Consider the following 16,935-nt stretch of genomic DNA (forward strand, 5'->3'; position numbering starts at 1 on the left):
CTGGTGGCCCCTAACCCAGGAGCTCAGGGTGTGGTGGGGACAGATGAGCCACAGACCCCCCAGCTGGGTCATCAGAGCCCAGGCGATTAGGACGGGAGACGGAATGGCCCCCGGGCTCCTGCCCAATGAGCCAGGCCAAGTGGCCAGGGAGGGGGGCGGGGACGAGGAGGCAGGGAGAAGCGAGACGAGGGAAGACACTGGGGGGATCAAGGCTGGCAATGCACTGGGTCGGGCTCGCCAGGAGCCACAGACTTGTGGGTCGGCCCCACTGCCCCCTAGCGCACCATGGGGCTTACAGCCTACCACGGCTCCCTGTGTCCCCGGCCTGGTCTCCCTCAGTGGGACACAGACAGCCCGCAGACTGGCCCCTGCCTTCCTCTCTCGTCTCAGAAAGGTGAATCAACACAACCTGGGGCCAGGGGGCTGGGGTTACCTGCCACTCCCGTCCCTCGTGGGTTGTGGGCAATGGGGGGGGGACAGCTGCTCACCTGGAAGGGACTGGCCTGGGCCACTGGCCACACCTCTCCAGCATTTGAGAGGTATGGGGTAGTTTTAAGGACTGGGCATTACCCGCAGGAAGCCCTGAAGCCAGCGAGTGGGAATTCGGGGCAGCAAGACCTGGAGGTGCCCTGTTAGGGCCAAGCTGAGTCCCCCCAGATGTGTGTCGAAGTCTAACCTCCAGTACCTCAGGGCGTGACCGTAATTAAGGTAATTAAGGTAAAATGAGGTCATAGGGTGGGCCCTGACGCAGTATGACCGTGTCCTTCTAAAAAGGGGTTAGAACACAGACTCACGTGGAGGGACGCCCACGTGAGGCCACAGGGACGGGCCCCCCTGGAGCCGAGGGGCGAGGCCTCGGGAGGAGCCGGCCTGGATCGCAGGCCGGGCTCTAGATGGAGAAACAAGTGTCTGCTGTGGGAGCCCCGCCGGGGCGGTTCTGGTGGCCCCGGGACGCCCGGGCAGGCCTCACGACAGGTGCTCCAGGGAGCAGGTCCTACTGGAAATCACGCCCCAGATTTGATGGAAGGTGGTGGGGCCACAAAGAGCAGCCAGTTACACCTCAGCCCGCCTCCCACACTGACGTCAGGGCCCTGAGAGCAGAGGAGACCCCACGCCCCCCCCGTGGGACAGTTGCTGGAAGCATTCGAGACCCCAGCTCTGATTCCCCGAAGCCCCCAAGCAGGCGGCCCACACGCCCTCGCTAAGGAGAACAGCCTCGCGGGTCCGGGCCCTGCAGACCTCTCCCCCGAGCCTCCCTGCCTCCCCTCTGGGCTGCGACCAGTCAGGAGGGGCAAGTCTTGCTGAGCAGTGGGGGTCCCCCACAGGCGGGGATGAATCATTATACAAGGAGCGGCAGCTAGGCCGCTGTGGTCCAGCAGCCCCAGGAGAATGCAGGCGGCCACCGAAGATCCAGGATGCTGGCGGCCTGGGAGGAATTAGGCCGGTGGGAGGAGTTCATGGATAGGAGGCACTTTCCAAACCCAGGCAAGGGTGTGCACCAAGGGTGTCGGTGGGCCTCTGGAGCGGCTCCTGGAGACGGGGGTGGAGGTGGTGGTGACCAGGGCCTGCAGGAGGCACGATGGGGAGGAGCTGAGCCAGTGCGAGAAGACTGGGAGGCGGGAGGGCTGGGTGGGTGCACTCTGAAGGATCAGAGCGCCAGCGCCTGCCGAGGTCCCCGGGAGGCCCGAGGACACGAAGAGCTGCCGCGTGAGGGGCCGTGGGGGTCGGCCGGCTCTGGACCCTCCTTAGGCCAGGGTGGGTGGTAGGTCCCGCCAGAGCTGGGGTCCCTCGTGTTCCCGTGGGATGCCAGGGCCCCAGATGGCCCAGCAGGTGGCAAGGCAGGGGTGGTGGCCAGGGGTTGTGACGCAGAGGTGTCCAGGACGCCGTGTCCTAGCAGAGTGCGTTAGTCACTGACTGCTGCCTAACAAATTATCCGAGATCCAGCCGCTTATAGCCGCCACCTACCGCCTCCCACTCTCTGTGGGCCAGGAATCTGGGTCAGGGTGTCAGCTGGGGCTGCAGGGCTGCGGGGCCCCCTCCAAGCTCCCCCACGTGGCTGTCAAAGGCCTCGGGTCCTTGCAGGCTGCTGGCCAGGGACAGTGGTTCCTTCCTGGGCGGCTTCCCCGGCAGGCAGCAAGCAAGACGGCAGCCAGCTTCCTGAGGAGCATGTGGAGAGAGGCAGGGCAGGAGCAAAGCGGGTCTCTTTACGACTGGTCGGGGAGGGGACATCCTGTCACTTCTCTCACCTCCTGTTGGTCCGAGGCAAGTCAGTGAGTCCAGTCCCTGCTCCAGGGGAGCACGTCACAGGGCACGGATGCCAGGATGGGGTCACGGAGCAGCTTAAAGACCACCACTCCAGGGAGAGACGGGTCCCGCTTGGCCTTCGCATCCCCAAAAGATCAAGAGTGGGTGACCCCCCACCAGTGTTTCCCACATGAGCCTGGCCTCGGGCAGCGAGACGCTGGGGAGGGGAGGCCCCTCAGGCCTTTCCAGGACCGTCGATAAAAGTCTGCGCCAGCCCTGGAGCGTGACCCTCAGAGTACCACGGGGCTTCCCTGCTGGGAGGGCACTGCAGACGCGGAGAGGGCTGTCCCCCTCAAAGACGGAAGACGTAAGGCAGGCTCCTCAAAACGGCAAACCTGGACTGCCTCGCGCGTGTCCCTGGAAGACGTGAGAGCAGGGCCTCAGACAGTCACGGGGGAGGACTCACAAGCGCCAAAAGGTGGGAGCAACCCAAGTGCCCGCTGATGGATGAGTGGATGAGTGGGGTCCATCCACAGGATGGAATATTATTCGGTCTGAAAAAGGAAGGCCTTTCTGGCACCTGCCACAATGTGGATGGACCTTGCGGACAGGCTCAGTGACCTCGGCCCATCACAGAACAAACACTGTGATTCCACTTACATGAGTGGACGCCTCACCTCCGTAGACACAGAAGGGCTGGGGGAGCCAGGGCTGGGGGGTCGGTGTTTATGGGGACAGAGCTCCCGATGGGAAGATGAGGCAGTCCTGGAGCTGGACGGCGGTGGCGGCGGCACAAGGGTGTGAACGTGCTCAGGGCCACTGAGCCGTCCACGTGAACACGGCACATTTCCTGGTACGTGGCTGGGGCCACGCTACGATTTTTTAAAGACTTTACGGTGCAGCATGGCGGTACCTGCCATGCCCACGCACGAAACCAGCTGCACTGCGGCCTGCCGCGCTCCCCGGAGCAGACGCTCCCGTCCTGGGAGTCCGGGCACAGCCTCCAGCTTCAGGGGCGGACCTGGCGGGTGCTCTTCTGTCCTCATGGCCAGGGAGGCAGCTCGCGCTTTCCGCAGCGGGACCGGGCGGCACAGTCACTGCTGGCCTGAGACGCCCTGCTGTCACCAACGGTCCCAGTGTTTGAAATGGGCCACATCAGGGAAGGCATTTCTGGCTTTAAGTCATTGGAAGCTCAAACTGGCGGGAAGAATGAATGCGTCCCACTGAATGGCTGAGGGCCCGGCGTCAGGATTCGCTCGATCAGGGCTGTGGTTCTGTCTCTGGGACTGTCTGCTCTGCCCGCTGCGCGTGTTGGCTTCACCCTCCGGCTGCCGCACCAGTCTTGCCATGTGACCCACAGGCCACACGCACACACAGCAAGCGCGGGTGCCTCGGCGAGACCAAGCTGCTCTTCCGGCGCCCGGTCCCCCGAGGCTTCAGCCCTGACTCACCCTGGGGAAGGAGCCCAGACCCCCCGGAACCGCTCTTCGCCCAGAAGCGTGGAGCTGTGCCCTGCCCGCGTGGGGGCTCACTAGGGAACTCTGAGCCTTCCAGGGGCAGACAGCGGGCCCCAGAGTCCTACCCGACCCTGATCCCCAGGAGGGAATGGCCCGCAGAGCCCTCAGAGGCCAGGCCTCCAGGGACCACAGGGGTCTGGGGCCAAGCCTGGGTGCTGGGACCTGTCATGGGAGGTGGGGGTCCCCGAGAACGAACCCCCCGCCCTGTCTTTGCCACCCACGTGTGGCCCCTGTAGCGGCCTTTGGGGGCAAAGCAGGCCTTAGTGGCTGGTCCTCCAATTCCCCTCATGGGGGGCCCTTGGTATAGGGTGCTAGGGAGAGAGGGAGCCCCATGGTGGTCCTGGTCTCTCCAGTAAGCCTCACGGGGTTCGGAACCGTCACTTCGAAAAGGACGCCACATTCGGTTGGCTCCCCGAGGGTCGTACACAGGGCAGGAGGGGGTGGTGCAGAGACCCCAGGGGCCCACGCTGGAACCAGCTGGGTCCCTCTCTGCACCCCTCCACTGCACCTGCCCCCAAGGCCTGCAATTACGTGGTCCTCCGCACCCTCTCCCTCCGGCCCCGCATCCCACTGGAACCCACGACCACACTCCCCAAACCATTCGCCCGAGACAGCCAGAGCCGTCCTCCACACTCTGCCCCAAACTCGGGGGTGTCCCTCCTGCTGCACACTCCCCACTGTCTCCAGCTGGAGTCTGGAGGAACAGACACGTTCCTGGCTGGACAGACAGCCTGTGTGGTCTGGCATGTCCCCCTACCTTCTTCCCCCAGGTGGGCTCCGGCCACCCAAATGTCCCTCGCCCTGCCTGTCCCCCCTTCTCAGGTGGCCTCTCTGGGGCCCGGCGCTGGCGTCTGTGTGGGAATCACTGCGGGGCCCTGGGATCCTAGCTGGGCCCCTGGATCACCTGCCCAGCATGGGCTGCCGGGGATGCGGGGGGTCCGTGGGCCGGGAGCCCACTCCCACCCTCTCCGCTCGGACACATGCCCCCCCCCCCCCCCCCCCCCGTCTGAAAGCCCGGCCCGGGTTCTGTAGTTTTGGGTTTTCCAGAACACTATTGTTCCCAGGCAAACCCGGAAATTATTCCGGTAGATTTTCCCTTTGTCTGCCCCTCTTCCATCCTGGCAGCCGCGTCCTCAGAGGCCTGTGCCCTGCCGGGAGCACCTCGCCCAGCCCACCGGCCGCACACTTCTGAGTCATGACCCCGGCCCTGGCCCGCTCCAGCTCCTGGGCCTTTCTGGCCACGGGCGCCACGTGGCTGCCACCTAGTGGCCACCTCAGGGGTGACAGGCTTTCCCCGCGGCTGCGGGCCGGCTCCGCAGACCGGCTCACCCCCACCCAGCTCCTTCTCCCACTGATTCGTTTGCCTAGCAAATGACAGTGGGCTCTGCTTAGCCAGGCCTGGTGGGCCTCATGGCTAGAGGGGCACAGCCAGAGGAAGCACTCGGTCCCACTGCTCGGGGGACCCACCTCCCGGCAGGACAGGGGCCAGAGGTGTACCAACACCACCGGGCAGCGGGCAGGTGGGATGCAGGGACAGGCTCTCCCTGCCGCTCTGCCCGGGGCCCACCTTCTCCTCCAGCCTACGGGGGTAGTGGACTCCCCAGAGGGGAGGGGAGGTGGCTGGAGGTGCGGATGGACGCAGCTGTCCTCCAGGGGCCCCAGCTCCAGCCGTCCCTCTGTCCTTCTCGAGGCCACCGGCCACGTCCTTTTGTCCTTTTTCTGTTTTTAACAGCTTTATTGGCTCACCGTCCCGTTCACGCCTTTCAAGCGCACGGTCGCTGGGTTTAGGACAGTCTCGGGGACGTGTAGCTGCCAGGTGGTCACGTTCAGAACCCACCTGCCCAGGCCCGGGCACGGCTGCACACGCTCTGTCCCCGGGCACCTGTCAGAGGGATCGGGCACCGTTCGCCTCCCGCATCTGGCTCATCCCCGGGGGGATGGCTTCACCGTCCACCCCCGCTGTTGTGTGTGTCAGGATGTCCTTCCGCGGGACAGACGGCCATGGTGTGTGTATCCATTCATCCTCTCAGGGGCATGCGGGCCCCCTTCGCTTTTTGGCTATGGTGAGTAAGGGGGCGGCGACCCCGTGGGGAGAGTTTCCCGCAGGGCCCCTCACCTCATCTCTCTGGGACGGCCCTAGAGGAGAGGAGCTGTGGGTCAGAGGGCTGCTCGGTGTTCACCTGGGGAACTGCCAGCCAGGGGAAGCCTCGTGCTCCCCTCCGGGACCCCGGCCCTCATCCAGGCCCTCCGACGGACAGCGCCTGACACGGAGCCCGGTGCTGCCGCCTGCCCGTCGCCGTGGGGCCTTGGTGTGCGCCCCGGGGCTCTGCTGGCCTCTGCCCCTTCCCCTTGCTCTCCCTCGGACTCCAGTCCAGGGTCTCCGAGCTCCTTCCCTGAACGGCTCCCAGGGCGTCGTGCAATCAGTCGGGGAACGTCCCAGCTGGAGTCTCCAGGAGGGTGAGGGCTCTGGCTTTTTTTTTTTAATTTTTATTTATTTATTTGAGGGAGAGATAGAGACAGAGACAGAGCGAGCGTGAGTGCAGGGAGGGGCAGAGGGAGAAGCAGACTCCCCATGAAGTGCAGAGCCTGAGATCATGACCTGAGCCAAAATCAAGTGTCGATGCTTGGTGGACGGAGCCGCCCAGGCGCCCCCAGCGCTCGGTGTCCTGGAGCGCAGAACAGATGCTGCAGTCACTCTCCCTCGCCTGGAGAAGAAGCTCTCCGAGGACACGATCCAGAGCTGTCTTGATGTCTCTTTCTTTCTTTCTTTCTTCTTTCCTTCCTTCTTTCGTAGTTTCAAGTTTTTATTTAAATTCTGGTTAGTTCACGTCCGGGGTAAGATTAGACGTGGGTGCCCAAAACAGTGACTCAACATTCCAGACGTCCCCGGTGCTCGTCCCGAATCCCCATCACCTGCCCCCCCACCTCCCCCTGTAACCATCAGTGTGTCCTCTGTAGTGAGGAGTCTGTTTCTCGGTTGGTCTCTCTGTTTCTTTTTCTCCGTCTACGTTCATCTGTTTTGTTTCTCAAATTCCACGTGCGGTGAGATCATACGGCATTTGTCTCGGACTGACTTCTCTCACTCAGCCTGACGCCCTCCAGCTCCGTCCACGTCACTGCAAATGGCAGGATCTCATTCCCTACGTGGCCGAGTCATGTTGCACTGCTGTTCTAGTTTCCAGGCAGGGCTGCGGTGGGCAGAGCTCTTACCTGCAGAACATTGTCCAGTCTCTCCCCACTTTTCCGTGAACAGCAGCCCCCCACTCCTGGGCTAAGGGAGCCTGGAAACTCAGCCTTGGTCGCTCAGCCTGTCCTGAGCAGCTGAGTCTGAGGTTGACTTGGGAAGGCGAATGGCTCAGGTGGGGTCTGGGAGAGGTCATCCACGTCTTCGCTCCCCCCCGCCCCGCCCCATGGGGAATCTGACCTGGTGGAATGTGGCCTCCATTTGAGGAGAGGCTGCCTGAGAAGGAAGCCATGCAGAGGAAAGCAGTACTAAGGTAGGAGAAGACGAATGGGTGAAGCGCCTGGATCAAGCCATGCCTGAAGGCTAACGCCCGGGCTTTTCAGTTATGTAAGCCACATTTTCTTTCGTACAAGTCGTTTTGAACCTTGTTTCTGTACCATGTGATCCGAAGACTCCCAGGTAACGCAAGGTGTATGACCCACAAACGATTAACACCTTAGCCTGTTTTTCTATCAGGTTTCTCGGTGTAGCGATTTGTGGGAGCAATTAGTACATGAGGAACTTCTTATCACATACTTTGCAAAAGTTGTGTCTGGTTTGCCCATCCGTTTCCTGACACTGAAGTCCTGCTGTAAGCCCAGTGTGGGCATGAGGGCTAACGTTCCGGACGTGCGGCTGACTTCAGTTTATTAACCGTTTGTCCAGGGTTCTGCCCTGCAGCTGCGAGCGCGCGTGTGCATTCTGGAGCTGAGCTCCTCCTGGCCTGTGAAGACCGGGGAGTGTCTGTTCCGGCAGCAGTCCGTGAACGTTTCGTAGGAATTCACCTATTAAGCCAGCTAGGTCCGGCGTGCCCGTGTATGCGGGCTTCCGGTCATGCAGGGGAGCGGTGCCTCTAGGCGGAGACGTCCCCACGGAGCGAGCAGGCTGTGCGCGCAGAGCTCGGGCCGCCACCGGTGCTGGGATTTTGGCGGAGACTCAGAGGCAGGCGGAGGAGGGGACAGCTCACGCTGCAAGCCTGGGTTCGGCTGGGGCGTGACCGAGGCTGTTGGTCCGGGGAAGTTGCGGGCAGCTAAGGAGACGTGCGAGCCCGTGGCCAGGGTGTGCGCTGGCTGTCTCCGCTCGGTCCCCGGGGGGAGCGGGGCAGAGGGGGAAGTTGCCGGTTCCTGACCGAGCCCTGGCCGTTGGGTCCGTTTCGCCAGGGTCCGATTGCGTGTCCCGTCCACCAGATAGAACACCATCGGCTCAGTCTTGTCTTCCACACGATCCAGCCGTGTGTCACATCTGCTTCCGAGTCCGCGCTCCAGTGTTTGAGTCTGCGCTCTCACCGAGCGCCGTGTCCTCTCCCGTGTTTCCCGTGGGTCCCGCCGGAGCTAGGATTGTTTCCTGTCTTTCTGAAGCGTCAGTTTTGAGTTCCTTTCGTTCTGGTCTTCGTACGTCCTTCCCTCTGTTCTCTCTGGGCCTCTCTCCACTCTTGCTGGAGCTGCTGGAGCCGGACGCGGCACCCGTTTCGGTTTTGTAAGCGGCGGTCTCCGGCTGGGAACTTCCCTCCCCAGGCTGTGGTGACACAGTCCGCTGTGTTGTACTTTCCTTGTGGCTCATCGGAAGTTTTCGTGGTTTCCCCTGCGATGGTCTCCTCGGCCTCGAGGTTGTTTACGAGTGTGTATTTTAGTTCTTAAGCATATGTTACTCTTGTGAAAAATCTCTCTTTTTATGCTTAAAAGAAACATTTAGTTCTAGGAGGACTTTCTCCCCCTTTTTGTAGATTCCTTGGGGTTTTCCACGTAGATAACAATGTCACGGGCAAACGGGGTAGTTTTATTTCTTCCTTTCTATGTGTGCCTTTTGCTTTGTTTTCTTGCCACTGGCGAGAACTTCCCCAGGCTGGGCCCTTCCCTGGCCTCCGGGGAAGCCCTCGGTCTCCCAGCAGCAAGTGTAATGTTAGCTGTGGGCTTTGGGGAGACGTTCTCAATTTTGTTGTTACAGTTCCTCTCATTCCTAGTTTTCAGAAAGTTTTTTTTTTTTTTTAATCACGTATAGGAGTTGAATTTCATCAAAGTTTGTCAATTCTTCTTCTTTAGTCAACGAATTACATTGACTTTTCAAACGCTGGGCCAGCTTTGTGTCCCTAGAATAAAGCCCACTTGGTCATGGTGCTGCCAAGTGCCGGGGGCTAATGTTTTGTTAAGGGTTTTCGCATCTATACTCACGAGGGATGTTGGTCCGTAGTTCTCTTGTGACGCATTGTCTCGTTATGGCGTCTGGGCAATACTAGTTTCCTAAGATGAACCGGCACAGCTTCTGGAAGAGGTTGTGTAAGGTTCTTCCAGTGTTTGGCAGAATTCTCAAGCAAAACCATCAGGACTAGAGCTTTCTTTCTTTGGAGTTTTAAAATTTTGAAATCAACGTCCTTCACATTCACAAGGCTGTTCAAGTGATCGACTTCAAGTTGGATAAGCCGTGGTCGTTTGTGCCCTTCTAGGAGCTGCTCCCTTTCATCTAAGTCGCCAAGCGTCTGTGTGTAGGGCTGTTCACTGTGTTCCCTTAATAGCCTTTCGGCGTCTGTAGGGTCTGTTGTGAGATCCCCTCTTGTCAGGCTCACTGGAAGCCTGTCAACTTTATTGACCTTTTCATAGAAACACTTTTTGTTTCTTTGATTTTCTCTGTTATTTGCTTAAAATTTCATGGATTTCTGCTATCTGTATTATTTCCTTTCCTTCTCCTTGCTTAGGGTTCATTTTTGCTCTTTTTTCCTCTAGATCTTAAAGTGGAATCTCCTTTTTTCTCGTCCAAGTGTTTAATGCTACAAGTTTCCCTCAAAGCTCTGTGTTTGTTGCAGCCACAAAGTCCTACATGTTGCACTTTCATTTTTATTCATTTTAATTTTTTTCCAGTTTTCCTTGAGATGTCCTCTTTTTTTAAAACAATATTTTATTTAGTTATTTGACAGAGAGAGACAGTGAGAGGGAACACAAGCAGGGGGAGTGTGAGAGGGAGAAGCAGACTCCCTGCTGAGCAGGGAGCCCGATGTGGGGCTTGATCCCAGGACCCCAGGACCATGACCTGAGCTGAAGGCAGACGCTTCACAGACTGAACAGCCCAGGCGCCCCTGAGATGTCCTCTTGATCCATGGATTGTTTTGAAGTGTGTAGTACAGTTTTCAAGAGCTTGGGGATTTTCTTGTTATCTTTTTTTTTTTTTTAAGGTTTTATGTATTCATTTGTCAGAGAGAGAGAGAGCAAGAGAGACAGAGCAGAAGCTGGGTGAGCAGCAGAGGCAGAGGGAGAAGCAGGCTCCCCGCTAAGTAGGGAGCCCAACACGGGACTCGATCCCAGGACCCCGGGATCATGACCTGAGCTGAAGGCAGACGCTCAACCAACTGAGCCACCCAGACTCCTGAGAGAACACTATCAGAAATGTGGAATAGAGCTGAGATCAATGTCAGAGGAAACGTGCTGTAGCCGTAAATGCAAAACTTAGAAAATGTGAACGGTTTGTAATCAGTGGAGTGACTAAAAGGGTCCTAAGAGAATATTATGAACAGCTCCATGCCAGCACATTCAACAGATTCCTTGAAAAACACAAAGTACCAAAGCTCACTGAAGACGTAGATGACCTGATAGGTCTATATCTAGCAAAGAAATAGAACTTTCATTAATTTTTTTAAAAGATTTTATTTATTTATTTGAGAGAGAGCAATCAAGAGAGGGTGAGAGCAGGTGGAGGGACAGGGGGAGGGAGGAGCAGACACCTGCTGACCAGGGGGCCCTGTGGGGGTGCGGGGCTGGACCCCAGGACCCCAGCATCATGAGCTGAGCTGAAGGCAGACACTTTTTTTTTTTTAAAGATTTTATTTATTTATTTGACAGAGATAGAGACAGCCAGCGAGAGAGGGAACACAAGCAGGGGGAGTGGGAGAGGAAGAAGCAGGCTCATAGTGGAGGGGCCTGATGTGGGGCTCGATCCCATAATGCCGGGATCACGCCCTGAGCCGAAGGCAGACGCTTAACCGCTGTGCCACCCAGGCGCCCCCGAAGGTAGACGCTTAACTGACCGCACCACCCAGGCGCCTGAAATCGAACTTTTAGTTACAAAGAAAATAATATATATACCCTGAAATAAATATATATATATACCCAAATAAATTGTTTGCTGGGGTTATGTTTTAAAAACCCAATGATAAGAAAACAGCTCAATTGTAAAAACCGGTCAAAGCATTTGAGCAAACCCCTTACTAAAGAGGACGGATGGTGGCACATGAGTGAGCACACGAGAAGGCGCTACGAGTCATTCGTTACCAGGAAAGTGCAGATTAAATCCACAATGAGGGGGCGCCTGGTGGCACAGCGGTTAAGCGTCTGCCTTCGGCTCAGGGCGTGATCCCGGCGTTATGGGATCGAGCCCCACATCGGGCTCCTCCGCTATGAGCCTGCTTCTTCCTCTCCCACTCCCCCTGCTTGTGTTTCCTCTCTCCCTGGCTGTCTCTCTCTCTGTCGAATAAATAAATAAAATGTTTAAAAAAAAATGTAAATCCACAATGAGACACCACCGCACGTCCATTAAAATGGCTGAAAGTTAAAAGACTGACAACCGAGTGTTACGAGACGGGCGGCGAGTCTCACCTCCCACCGTGGAGAACAGCGCGGCGACCTCTTCACGGCACTGACCAAGAGAGATGGAAGTATTTGTCCGCGCTGACCCCTGAACACAGATTGTCCCAGCAGCTTTATTTGTAACCGCCCCAAACCGGGAACAACGCCCACGTCCATCAATAGGGGAGCGGATAAGCAAATTGGGGTCTATCCTGCCATACGAGGGACTAGTTCTCAGCCATGAAACGTAAGGAACAACATGGACAGATCTCAAAGTCACTGTGTGAAGAAGCCGGACAAGAAAAGAGTGGGTCAGGGGCGTCTGGCCGGCTCAGCAGGGGAACGTCCGACGCTCTGTCTCAGGGTCTGGAGCTCAAGCCCCACACTGGGCATAGAGCTTACTTAAAAAAAAAAAAAAAGAGTACATATTATATGACTTTATTTACATAAAGTTACAGAACTCTCTAGTGATGGAAGCAGACCAGCGGTTCCCCAGGGTGAGAAGGGGGAGGAGGGGCGGGGAAGTTTGGGGGGGCGGGGGGAGCTTGGGGGTGTCGGGTGTGCCCACTGTCTTGACCGGGATGATGGTTCCACGGGTGTATGGGTGTGGCCAACGTATAAAATCGTGTCCTGTGGAAGTGTGTAGTCCCTCGTGTGTCAGGGACACCTCGATGAGACTGTCCACCAACTGCAAGAGCTGAGGGGGCCTGGCCAGCTCAGTCAGAAAAGTGAGCAGCTCCTGGTCTGGGGGCCACGAGTTGGAGCCCATGTGAGGTGTGGAGATTGCTGAAAAATAATAATAAACTTAAAAACCCCACAACTTCAAGTGGTCTTCCGGAACACTCGCGTTGGGGACGGTTCCTCTCGGAAGGACGCAGTGGCCGTGGGGTGATAAACAGGAGTTACAGGAGGCCACCTGTGGGCACTCTGGTCAACAGCCCCAGGGCCTCCCAGCCCGCAGAGCGGGGCCCCCCATCCATGAGCGCCACGGTCACGACTGTCACCTCGGGCCCAGGTCCAGCAGCGGTGGGAGCACCTTGGCCGGCAGCGACGGCTGTGGAGGGGCAGGGAGGGGCGGGGAGGGGCAGGGAGGCCTCTGCTCCTGGGCGGCTGATGTCTGGCTGACCTCTGAGGGGTGCGGAGGAGCCCAGCAGCCCCCAGCCCCGCGGCACGACCCCAGGACCGGTCAGCACCTCCTCCCTTGCCATCCACCTTCTCCAGAGAGCACACCCAGGGCTGGACGGCAGGCCCGCTCGGAGGGCTGCTCCCTGCTCTGGGCCCCGATGACGCCCACAGTGGGTGCACAGGGAGCAGGAGAGAGGAGGGAAGGGGAGGGAGGGAAAGCCCTGGAAAGCCAGGGGCAGCCTGCAGAGACAGAGCGAATGCCCGATCTGGGGAAGGCACAAAGGGAGGGAGAGGGAATTGCTTCAAGGGACCACCGGCTCTCCGAGAGCAGGCAACAAAGCCGTCCAGGGGCTGAGAGAGAGGACAGCCTGAGCAGAGCAAGGGGCCCTTTCGGAGTAGCCTACTCACAGAGGGACAGCCCAGGGTGGCCCGGAACCGATGGGGGAAGGTGGATTGGTCACCCTGGGGACAGGAAGGGACGGAGATAGCAGCAAGCTGGGCACGGCGGCAGGGGTCCAGTCCAAAGACCACACAGGAGGAGGTGTTTTGGAGGGAAGCCCTTGGACTGCGGCAGGAGATGCTGTGGAAGGTGCAGCAGAAGCCGAGATCAGGGCCACGGAGGAGCTGATGCACGGGGCCACGGTATCTTGCTCCAGGAAAACTGGAGCCTATCCTGCTTGCTACTGACATTCCGGTTTGAGGAATCATTTAGACCTGGAGTCAGAAGCCAGTCTCCCCGAAGGAAGGTAACCAACAGGATCAGCATTTGCGAAGGGGTGGAGGGCACCCAGCCAGCCGTGGTTCTCGCAAAAGGCAAAGAGCAGACCCTCTTGGGCTGAAAGGCCCCGACACTTCCAGCCCCCACCCCAGCCTTTCTCTGTGACTCCCCAGCAATGAAACCCAGGCAGGTGAGAGTCTCTCTGGGGATCCCAGGGCAGAAGGCAGAGCGGGGTCTTCCAAGGCCTAGGGACACCTCCCACTGATCCCCCCGGGGGGGGGGGGCCCGAACCCGGGAGCAGCCCCCCAGGCCCATGGGAGGCAGTGGATGAGGACCCTGGAGATCTGGGGCAGGGTCAAGATGGAGCCCAACAGGGGCTGCTGGGGAGCCAGGAGCAAGCCCGTCCAGGGCAGGACAGAGGCAAGCCTCTGTTAGAGGACACACAGGAGCTGCCCTGAGGACGGACACTACAGGACGGGCTAGTCCCAGGGCTGCCTGGGCTGCGAGGAGAGGCCTCTGCCCTATCTCCCCAAAAGGGCCCCTTATGGCATCAGCAGGACAAGCTGACCCCTGGGGGCCAGTTGGTTGGGTGGTCTGGGTAGCAGCCCCCTGGGGGAGGGGGAAGGGGGCAGGTGGAGAGGAGGGGGGAGAAAAAGCACATGACTCCACTTTCCCGTTTTCCATCATCTTTCAGGAGCATCTCTTACGGAAAATACTTCCCTGACGAGTGGTTTCCCCACCGTACTTTGTCCTGCTGTTCAGCTGTCACAGTCCAGTAAAGCAGGGAAACTACTGGGGTCTGGTGGCCCGGGGTGTTTCGGGGGGTCTGGCTGGAGAAGGTGCACTGATGCGAGAAAACCCTTCCCTGCCCTGCAAGTCTGTGCTGTGGTCTGAGGCTCACTTAAAAAAAACCCAACTATTTATAAATAGACAGATGAACTCACCCCAGTTGGACGGAGCGGGGAGGGAAGAGGCGGATGACCCAGGGCCATGGGGTCACTGGCGAGGGCCTGTTGGGCTCTCTGCACACGTTTGAGCTGATTTCAGGGTTCGACCCTTGTCCCCAATGGCCCCAGACGACACCAGCCTCATTCAAGGACCCAGAGCTCCAGGAAGGGCCCGCTCAGGATGCGCACTTCTGAAGAGTGTCCACACGACAGGCTGTCCTGCTGACGCCCCCTCCCGTCCCCAGCAGCCACACCAGTGTGGCCATCAGACCCGTGCGGTGCTGCCTGCACTCATCGCTTGATATGTTCCTGGAATCAGATTTCTTTGCAGGGGCGCCCCGCTGGCTCCGTCGAAGACCGAGCGCCCCTTGATCTCGGGGTTGTGGGTTCAGGCCCCATATTTGGTGTAGAGAGGACTTAAAATCTTTAGAAGAAAATTCTCTTTTCAAGGTTCGATATAATTATCTCCCTTCTAAGCAAAATATGAAACGGACCCTTTATTTAATGTTTCCCTATAACATTAGAAACGATCACATGTTGTGGTCCCATTTTAACAGATGGCTTCCTTCCCAGGGTCACCAGCAGCACTGGTGGGGGGAGTCCATCCACCGTCCATCTGTCCATCGGACCTCTGGGCTGCGGTGGGGGCGTGGGCGCAGGCTGGAGGGTGCAGGGGGTGGGTGGGAAGCAAGACCTGGCCAGTGCTCAGGCATGGGCGGTAGCACGCCTGCCTTGTTCCAGCTGTCGACGTTCATCCCTGTTTATGGCCGAGCAATCCTGCGTCGTGCGGACACGCCACACTCTGGTGGCCTGGTCAGCAGGTGGTGGACGTGGGGTCGTTCCTGCCCAAGCGTCTGCGTGGACACATGTTTCTTAGCTGCTGTAGCAATTGGCGGATAACTGGCAGCTTCCCTCCTCTCTGCCCCGGCGTCCCCCCCAGAAGCAGCCAGAGACAGCCCATGCGGCCCTGACCCATCCCACGGGCTGCACCTGCCGCCACGCCCCCACATCCCCACGCCCCCACGTCCACTGCCCCCACGCCCACTCCTGTGGCCCCCGGCTTCCCCTCCAGTCTGCCGGAGGAGCTCAGGGCTCCCACTGGGGTGGCGTTCGTGGCTTCCCGCAAGGGTCGCAGTTCCGGCTCTGACATTCGGCTGTACGATCCATTGCCAGGTGAGGCTTGCGTCCTGCGAGCTGAGGGTCCGGCGTCACCCCGCGGCCCGCGGACGTCCAGTTGCCCAGCACCGCTGGTTGAAAGAATGTCCTCTCACCGGTGGGTGGTCTGGGCGCCCGCGTTTAAATTTCTTGACAACAAATACTTGGCATGTACCTTTTTGTAAAGTATGAAGTGTTTCTTTAAGAAAAAAAGGCCAGGGCCGACTGGCGGGAGGCCAGGTGAGATCCCTGCCCCGGGTGCAAGTAATCGGCTTGCCCCCCCCCCCCCGCCCCTCCGGGACAGCAGGTGCGGGCAGTGGCCCCCGGGGGCTGAAGGCTGGGGCTGACCCACCGCATTGCTCACACTTTCAGGCCGGCTTTGAGTGCCCACGCAGGAAGTGTGGGGCCCCTGGACCCGCCAGGCCCTCCCGCTGCCCTTCCACCCAGGAGCTCGGGCTCCAGGAAGCCGCAGCCGGTGGAGGCACCGCCTGCCACGGGTCCCAGTGCCGGGAAAGCGTCCCTCCCACCGCACCCGCCGTGCCAGCCTCACCACCGGGGTCCCTGCCAGACCAGCACTTTCTCCCCTTGGTCCTGGTAGGGACAGGCTGGACGAAGTTTGGTGAGATGCCAGCTGCCTGGATTGCCCGGGGCACGGGGACGTAGGGTGAGATGATTCCTTGCTCCAAACCAAAGCAGCTTCAAGGAGCGAGAACACGCCCCTCGGTGGCCCACACCTGCTCCCTTTATAAGGTGTCTGGGGTCTGAGAGAGGTGGCAGCCTTCCTCCCGGCCTTACTCACCCCGACCCCTCCTGTTTATTATTGGGCTGTGGTTCTAGTTGTCTCAGTGGGGGTTCTGACCTGGGCACGGGGAGTTATGTGCAAGCCCCAAACCCCAAACTGTCAGAATTGGGCCTGGCCAGGGCTCTCTTTGGATGCACCCTGGCCAGGCCCGGCGGTGCCTGCCCCCCCGCCCCCCCGTCCCCTGCTCCTAGAAGGCTCGCGTCAGCTTCTGAGATCCCAGGTGCGCGGCTGCTTTGTGCCGACCCCCAAACCAGGCCAGACCCCAACCCCCCGGCAAGGACGCAGGAAGCATGCCCCACACACCAAGTCCTCTGCTCAGAAATGGAACCTGGATCCCGCGCTATGGCAGGTTTTCAGGGGTGAAGGGGCCGAATCTGATAGTTGGCGGCAGGACCGAGCAGAGGAAGGACGGGGGAGACACCGCAGGCCGGGGCTGATTCTCAGGAAACCAGCTCTTCCAACGTGCAATTGCGGAAACTAGAGGTTAGCAAAGATGGATTCTTACCGTTTCTACATACAATGAATTACTGCTGGACTTACGTTCACATTTTTGCAAAGACTATTTTTAAGGATTTGAGATATAATCTCCAGCCGACTCTGTGCTCAGCAGAGTGTGATGTCGGGCTGGATCCCTCGCCCCCGAGATCGCGACCT

Source organism: Ursus arctos, unplaced genomic scaffold, assembly GCF_023065955.2.
Source record: "Ursus arctos isolate Adak ecotype North America unplaced genomic scaffold, UrsArc2.0 scaffold_24, whole genome shotgun sequence".
Taxonomy (NCBI): Eukaryota; Metazoa; Chordata; class Mammalia; order Carnivora; family Ursidae; genus Ursus; species Ursus arctos.